Source organism: Ananas comosus, unplaced genomic scaffold, assembly GCF_001540865.1.
Source record: "Ananas comosus cultivar F153 unplaced genomic scaffold, ASM154086v1, whole genome shotgun sequence".
In the NCBI taxonomy this organism is placed as follows: Eukaryota; Viridiplantae; Streptophyta; class Magnoliopsida; order Poales; family Bromeliaceae; genus Ananas; species Ananas comosus.
The window spans coordinates 1-8,359 of NW_017892114.1; the positions used below are offsets into that span (position 1 = coordinate 1).

General features: G+C 42.0%; 1 long non-coding RNA gene across 1 annotated transcript; it reads right to left on the reverse strand.

Moving 5' to 3' along the window:
- Positions 1-487: 487 nt before the first annotated feature.
- LOC109705319 lies at positions 488-2,820 on the reverse strand. The gene is made up of 4 exons (XR_002214696.1): positions 2,543-2,820; positions 2,273-2,362; positions 1,481-1,595; positions 488-725 (listed from the first exon to the last, which is right to left on the reverse strand). It is a non-coding gene; the product is annotated as an uncharacterized LOC109705319 (long non-coding RNA).
- Between the last annotated feature and the right edge of the window lie 5,539 nt (positions 2,821-8,359).

Sequence of the window (8,359 nt, forward strand, 5' to 3'; positions counted from 1 at the left end):
GGACATTTTTAACTTCCCCAGAGGGTATTCTCTCGACAAATAGTCGATCCTGGACGAAGTATAACTCTCGAATTTCGAGAATTCACTTCCTTACACTATGTCTATTTCTCTATTTTGAACATATGGTTTTATAGTCACTCAAGCATGTAGGGTTAATTCACATGTGAACTTTGGTTGTTTTATTATGTTTTCTCTAATGTATTGGAAAGTAGAAAGATATGGAACCGCGATGAACATGTATTGTTGAACCCTAGAGATTGCATGATGGTAAGACTTGGTCTTGACAATGGTAAATACCTATGTCACGTCCCGCTATCGCCAATTTGGTCGATCCGGGCCCGTACACAGACGCCGAACGGACAGAATCTCCTCTATCCGCCCAAGGCTCAACAACAACGAGTACATGTATAAAGAAGTAAACAATTTCCAGGATAACATTTCAATATACATGGCTTGCACGAGGGCAAGCAACAAACACAAGTGATAGTAACCTAACTATACATGAAATTTACTGTAATTTAAAACTTTAAACTGAACTTTACATAACTGAATAACTGAAACATTTAGTTATTTACATGCTCTTTTATACATTCCTCTACATGTCTCTGTACATCAAAATAGAGGACATATGAACCCAAAATGGTATACCACTAGAACTCTGGTGTCAGCTAGCTAAACTGCAGGGATCTTGCCGTGATCCTCGGCCACAACGCTCGCACTGGAACCTGTATGGTTAGTGGTGTGAGAACTACAGAAAAGTTCCCAGTGGGTTCGGCCGCCGACCTCGCCGACTCACCCACTAGGTCTATTCAGGCATATGTAGACAAAAGAAGTAAACAGATAGTAACCAACTATAACATGTAACTACTATAATGCCTGTACAAAGCTGAAAGAAATGATATATGAAACTATAAGTATGCATGCATGCTGTAATGTACCAATACTCAATCAATCTAGCTAACCCTTTGGTTAACTGTAGCTCACCCATTCAATCCCTGGCGGGCCCTAAGCTGCCTCCCGACGGGACCGTCTGCTGGACAAATACTTCAGTCCAAGGGCAAATACTTTAGCCCAACAAGTGACCACTCCGGAGCGCACTGCCTGGGGGGAGCGACCACCACCAAGCTAAAACAGACTATGTGAGTAAGATCTGATCCTCCTTTAGAGGATTTAACCAATAACAATGTCACACTTTACTTTAACTAGTTCTTTATGCTAGTTTCACAATTCCAATTCTCGATGCTAACCAAATCTCTAATTAGAATGTCACCAAGTTTACTATTGTTATAGTCCATGCATTCATAGGGTTCTATGTCCACATTCTAAGTTCACATTTTCTCACTATTGATAAGCATTCACATATTCAAGTATCACTTTCACAATGCCACTACCCTATAGTGCATGACTACAAAGTAAATATGCTCAATGAAATATTATAGACATAAAAGGTGATTCAAAGACTTCGGATAGCACCACCCACCTGTAGTGGTGTCAACAACTAGAATCCACGTCTCGAAGTGTGTCGACAATTAGCTCTCACGACTCGGTGTAAATAGAGCTAGAACGGTCTCTACCGTAACTAGCGCGTCGTCGACCTGTTGGAACGTCAATTTAGACTTTCGAGCAAGTTTAACTTTCATCCATAAAGGAATAAAAGAACTTAGACTAGAGTCACATTTACATATTTTACAAGTTTGCATTTCTACTCTCATTTGCATATATTAATAACATATACATATATATATGTATAGACAATGCACTCTGCCGTAGGTTCTAATTTAATTTAATCCACAATTCACCTATTAACTATATTACATATAGCCTTCCATAGATTGTCTAATAGATTATTCCTACTCTACAACTGAATCATGCATAATTTTACTTCTTGTGCTGCTACCAATATCAATGCTATTCAATAACTTCATTGATCCAACTTCTAATAAAATAATCATTCTAATTCTTTCAATTTGATGCTTACTAGCTTCTTTTCAGCTTACTAACAATTAGAACTCAATGCTGAAATCTAATTTATCTCAATTAGTTACTTAATTACTCTATTTCAGTTCCAAGAGTACTCAATTTCCATGCTGAAGTAATGCCAAAATCTGCTCCATTTGCAATCATCTCAACACACAAGAATCAATTCCATATTTTATAACTCCTCTAACTAATAAACATCCTTTAAATTCAGATTTAAGATAGGTCATCTTAATATTTATTATTTCATTGAGATGGAGTACACTCTTCGAATCAGAAAATGGCTTTTCCATACCTGATTTTAGAACTTCACTGAGTCCTTCTTCAATTCAACTTCACGAGGTAGCAGCTCTACAACCCGCAAGCACCGAGTTGTCAGCTTCAGCTGGCAACATCAATTTTGATGCTTAATATTGCACTCTAATTTCAGCTTATGTATATATATCACTACATTCATACCTATTACATACAATGGGCTAGTTTACACTTCCATCAGCTTATACTATAAAGAACTTCACATTAACTACTTTCCAAGACAAGTACGTAATTCTTCCATTAAGTTTACCTTAATTTGGGATTCCTCCTAGTTACCTCAGCTGTCACAAGAAATAATCTTGCTTTACTAGCTTCTCCTCACAATCTGCTCCTCACAATCTGCTTAATTGGAAGCTTCACTATGCTCCCTCCAACTAATCTCAGCCTCAAGGGCCCTCCTTGCCGCCCCACAGGAAGAACTCCACTCTCCAAGCTCTTTTCTTTTTGTTTTTCCTAGCTTGCACTCAAGGCTAAGAGAAAAAAAAGAAAAGAAAGGATAAGAATAAGATGATGGAGAGGGGTAACCAGCACGTGTACCACTTCAGCTGAATTGGGGATAAGTGATAAGACCACACAATTTCACTTTAACCCAAGAAATCAGCATAATTGCATTTCAGTCCTGCTGAAATTTATAGGCTTGTACCTCACTGAGGTACACAATACAATTCTGCACTTGCAGAATTTCCTGGCAGCAACATTAAAATCAGCCCCTTTTTCTCTTCCACCTTGCTTCGAATATTACTAATTACTTCCTATTTCATTCGAGCACATCTAGTATCATCCAAAGAAGCTTCCCAAGCTACCAAATTAATTTGGTAACATTTAATTCCCAATTTTGCATCAATTTGATCATTTTGGATCAAATTAACTAGAATTTCAGCACTCAAGTAACAATGGCAATTGGAGTTCTTTGTCACTTCAATTCCATTCGAGCCTACTCTCTCACCTCCGAAACATGCCAAATGCTGTTCTCAAACCTCTAATTAAGTTTAGAAACACTTAATTTTCATTTTAGCATTATTGTGGTCACTTTGATCACAATTAGCCTATGATCAGATTTCAGCCTATTACAACCTATGACATTGACAATAGAGAGATAGATTGGCATTGACAAGTAGGTGTTAAACATAGGTTTAACCATAGTGACATTGTGACAAAATGATTAGCAAGTGACATGAACAAATGGGTAGAGTACCTAGCATAAAGGTGGCATTGTAACTAGTGGCTAAGCATCCTCAAGTTGGGGATTCGATCGATACTCATGATAAGTCTTGGCTTGAGGGTGGTAGCTCCCCCTCAAGCGGTGAGTTTCCGGAAATAGTCACCTCGGGGAGCGAGGTCCCCGACGACGGTCCCTAGGGGTGGTTCGAGGCCCCCTGTTATGACGAGATTTGGGTTATGAGTTATTGGGGTTAACAAAGTTAACCGGCAAGAATTAGGTAAGAACCAAAGCTTATTTATGATTGGAGCATGCATGCATTTCCATTATCGCATTGAATTATATATCCGCCGACTTCCTTCTTGCAGGCATAGTATTAGTTGCATTAGTAGTGGTTACTCTCCTTCCTTTGAAATACTTATGCCTTGATAGACCTAGTGGGTAAGTCGGCGAGGTCAGATGCCGAGCCCACTGGAAACTTTGTTTAGTTGTCACGCCCCGGGACCTAGCGGAAGCCCGCCCGGCACGTGCCCAGACCCGCCATACGTCTAAAACATATAAGGCGTTTAAAAACAACAATAATAAAAGCAATAATAAAAGACATGTAGGAGTATCAGAGCATAATAAATGTCTAAATGCTACAACAAAGGATAAAGATAAAACTGTAAATCCACTAAATAAAACATAAAGTGATACAAGGAAATCCCTGATACAAGTGCTATAGGTAGATACATAGGTGGTCTCTATACATGGATACAAAAATCTCTCACTCTCTCAACTACAAAAAGAAAGAGTAAACCACCTAGGCAAAGTACCGCTCCTCGCTAGCTAGCTAAGCGATCCCCTTGCCGCGATCCCGTGCCTCCGCCGGTGCCGAAGGCTCTGAGAAGTAAACCATAAAACAGGGGCGTGAGAACTATTAAAAATAGTTCCCAGTGGGCAATTACTGACTTCAGTGAATGCACCACAAGGCCCAAAGCTACAAAAGATGTCAGTGACTATAAATGTAGAAAGGCGAAAGGTAAGTAAAAATATAACTTACTACAACATGATATCTCTACTTAGCATAAATACATAAGTATGAAAGCAAGCTATACATGAAGTAAAAGTCTCCAACTATAATAATGTACAATGCGAAATAGTAAAGTTCCGTTGTTTACTATTCTAGTCAATGTCCAAGTAATACACTAAGTCATCATCTGTCCACATGTCATAAAGAATACTCAAAGTCAAATCTGAAGAGACCCACCGAAGCTGTCTAGGCCCTGAGACCACCCGTAGCCTGTCTGGCCGTGCCGGAGCCTAATGCCGCCGTGGTAGTCATCATCCACCGCTAGAATAGCCTGGCCTACGGCAATCCACTTCGGCGCCCGATCCCCACGGCGAATATGAATCGCGATGGCCTATCTCCGAGTGCCAACTTGTAGGGAGCGACGCCTCACAAGAAGCATTGTCGAATGAGCACAATGGCAATAATCACACAAACGATCTGTCGGCAAGTACAATCCTCATGTCTAATAACATGGAATGTGTCAAGTATCTCAAGCCTATCCCTAAGTGCATCATGTCTCAAACATGGAATATAGCAGATATGTAGGCTATCGATATGTCTCAATGTCGCAGTTACATAGTTACTAGTTCAAGGCCCCTTGATGACACTCTTGTTCTTTATTCAAAGCATGACAACTATGTTCCAAAGTAGCAAATTCCAAGTCATAATCTCATAAGAATGTATTTCCACTGCAAAATAAACTATTCCCGTATGCATGCATTCTACTCATATAGCTCTACTATATAGTGAAATTTTTATAATACACAAGGCATGCATTTAAAAATATTTTCAACAAGTAGAAAGAGAATAGGGCATTTCGCCCCATTTCCACGAAGCCAAACCCACCGTCGTCAACGAAAGCTTTCGTTTGCCACGACGAAGGCGTCCACCACACTCCTAGTACCCTAAAGGTATGAAAACAAGTGTCATCTAATCGAAACGAATGACGCTAAGTTCAATCATTAAGCCTTTCAAGCATAGGTGGAGAGAACTCACCTCTAGTGCAAAAATCTCTTCTAAAGCTCCAAAAGAGAGCTAGAGTCCATCCAATCCAACCTAATGGAAGCCTCTAATCCACTCAATCTAGCTTCAAAAGCCCTAGATTCAAAATACCCAAAATAAACCCTAATATCACAATCTAGGGTTTCATCTCATGAAATCCAATAAATTAAGGATCAAATGGAAGAACTAAGCTTCTAACCTCTTTGGAAGCCTCCAACAAGTATCCAATCTAAGTGATGTTGAAGATCTCCGCAGCCACTAGCTCCTCTCCAAGCTCTAAGCCATCAACAATGGTGGAGAAGCCACCAAGATGCAAATAGAGGAGAGAAAACCCAATAAAAACCAAGCAAAAGGAGTAAAAATGCAAAGGAAGGGAGAGAGAGCTCCTCCTACCTCAACTCCTGCTGGTCTCTGCACAGGGGAGGCCCTAAGGGGCGTGGGGTGCACTTATAGAAGTGCTATAATAGCAAAAACACCCCTGCAGACCAAACTGCACGAAAACTGCCTTCTTGTACCGGTACACGGGCTCTTGTACCGGTATAAGGCCCACGAAAATGCAAACCCGAGGCTCGGGTTGCGGGGTCTGCGTCTCTGTACCGGTACAAGCCCGATGGCAGTACCGGTACAACCATCAACCCTTGTACCGGTACAAGACCAACCTTGTTCCGGTACAAGCTCTGCTGCAGGCTACCCGAGAGCTGACCAAGGTCCAATCATTTTGGGCTTTGGTGCAAGGCTTTAAACCACAATTCTCGGTACTCGAACCATAGGTCGGAACTGTCACGCCCCGAGACCGCTCCCAAATTGGTCCGGTTCGGGCACGCCGACGACAGACCGCCGATGTAAGGTATCGGACTTCTAAAATCATGAAGTTACGGTGTACATTTGGTTGGAAGACCATTTGAAAGGTTCCGGTGAAGTTCGGTGAGGCCCGGAAGCATTCGGGTGCTTCGGTGCGCGTAGGCGCTAAAACGGAGCCGAAAGGCCATGTTGGGCCGGGAGCTAAATCCGGCATTAGCGAGGATGAAAAGATGATGAAAACATGTTTGGAAACATGTTTGGAGAGTCTCGGTTCGATTTGAGACGAATCGGAAGTCAAACGAGCGAAAACGGGCGAAAATGGAGAAGAAACGGTGAAAAAGGCTGAAATTTGGCTAAGTCCTTGAGGCTGAGTACTGGACCTTCGGGGACCGGTCTCTCACCGCAAGGACCGGTCTCTCAGGGACCGGTCTCTCACCGCAAGGACCGGTCCCCGAGCGCGAAAATGCCCATTTTGGGCTGTTGCGAGGGAAGCTTTGTTGAGGGGCTTTTATGCAATTTTGCACTAATGAGAGTGTATAGAGAGGGTCTTTCTCTCTTTCTCTCATTTCCTTCACTCAAAACACCGAGACTAATTCCTTACGTTCCCGTGGGTTTCGGGCCGGACTCCCGATCTCCCCACTAGGTCAAGTCGGGCACAGAGTAGATAATCGATAGAAGATAGATAGGAAGCGGAATTGACAGGAGTAAAGCTACTTCTACTATGCCCAATCATAATTATATGAATTGCAGTACAATGAATAGGTAAGCAATACTTGTTATCATGTCAAGTGAAGCTATCTAATCGTTGATTAACGTCATTCTTGTCATTAACTCTCATGCTTTACCCGAAGGCTCGCCTACGGCTCATAGCGCATCTGCGAAGGTAGGGGAGAATTACTCCACTACGGACGAGACGGTCTGGGGGGCCATATTAGGGACAATCCGTGGGTGACAACATCCGGAGCGCAATACTTCGTGTGGGGCTTCCATACAAGATTTACAGACGGAGCATGAATCCAATCCTTCACTTGCGCGAGATAACCTATCTTAGGTATACATCATATCATAGTTTCATTACATAGATATGTCACTCGTTCTTTTGTTAGCTATAATGCCATTTCGTCTTAAACGTTCAATGCAATTAGTCAAGTACATAAAGTTCCATATCAGACTTACACTATAAGGGTTCCACTGCACATATATAAACTCAGGATGCTCAGATTATAAGTATTAAGCTAAATAATTATTCTACAAAGAACATGGCAAGCGTATAGCGACCATACACATCATCTATCACCGTATAATGCAAGATGTCAATATGACACATTATTGATGAATTAAACATTAGACATAAAGGCGACGCCGATTGCTCGGGGATGGCCCCCACGGCTTTTTATAGCGTTCCGATTTGCTCGTCGTCACTCGCACTAATCGCCTCCTACGCGGCACGCCGCACGGCTCGACCCAACTCAAGCGCGACTGCCAATGCCTCCTATCGGCGATCCTAGTTGTTCTGGAGTTTATTCCTACGACCCAACGATGGCTGACAGATTCCTTTCCTTATGATTTTTTGGAAGCTTTCGCGGAGTGCGGCAATCATGTCCGTCCGGCTTTTCTTGATATCTTTGTAACGGCTCGACGGATTCCAACCGTCGCTTGCCAACGCGTTCAGTGACTACTCAATTAGGTTTACAGAGGGTTAAAGAGTCAAACCCTCTATAATAAATCGCATTTTGGAGCCCCTAGATTTGTACTACAGCAAATCCACAAATTGATCTCCATTCTTGCAACAAACGTCTATTAAGCTTGCTAGAATTCATCTAAATCCAATTCTAGAGCAAAAGCTCAAGCCCTAGAGATCTACCATTGAAGGGGTTAGCAGCTTACCTCTTAAGCTAGCACAACGGAGAGGAGAAGATGAGAAGATGAAGCTCCACCTTGTTTGCTTCTTCTTCACCATCTTCTTCTTCTTCTTCCTCTTCTTGTTCTTCTCTTCTCCTCTTTCTTCTTCTCTTCTTTTCTTCTCTTCTTCACGTTAGAGAGGGAGAGAGAGA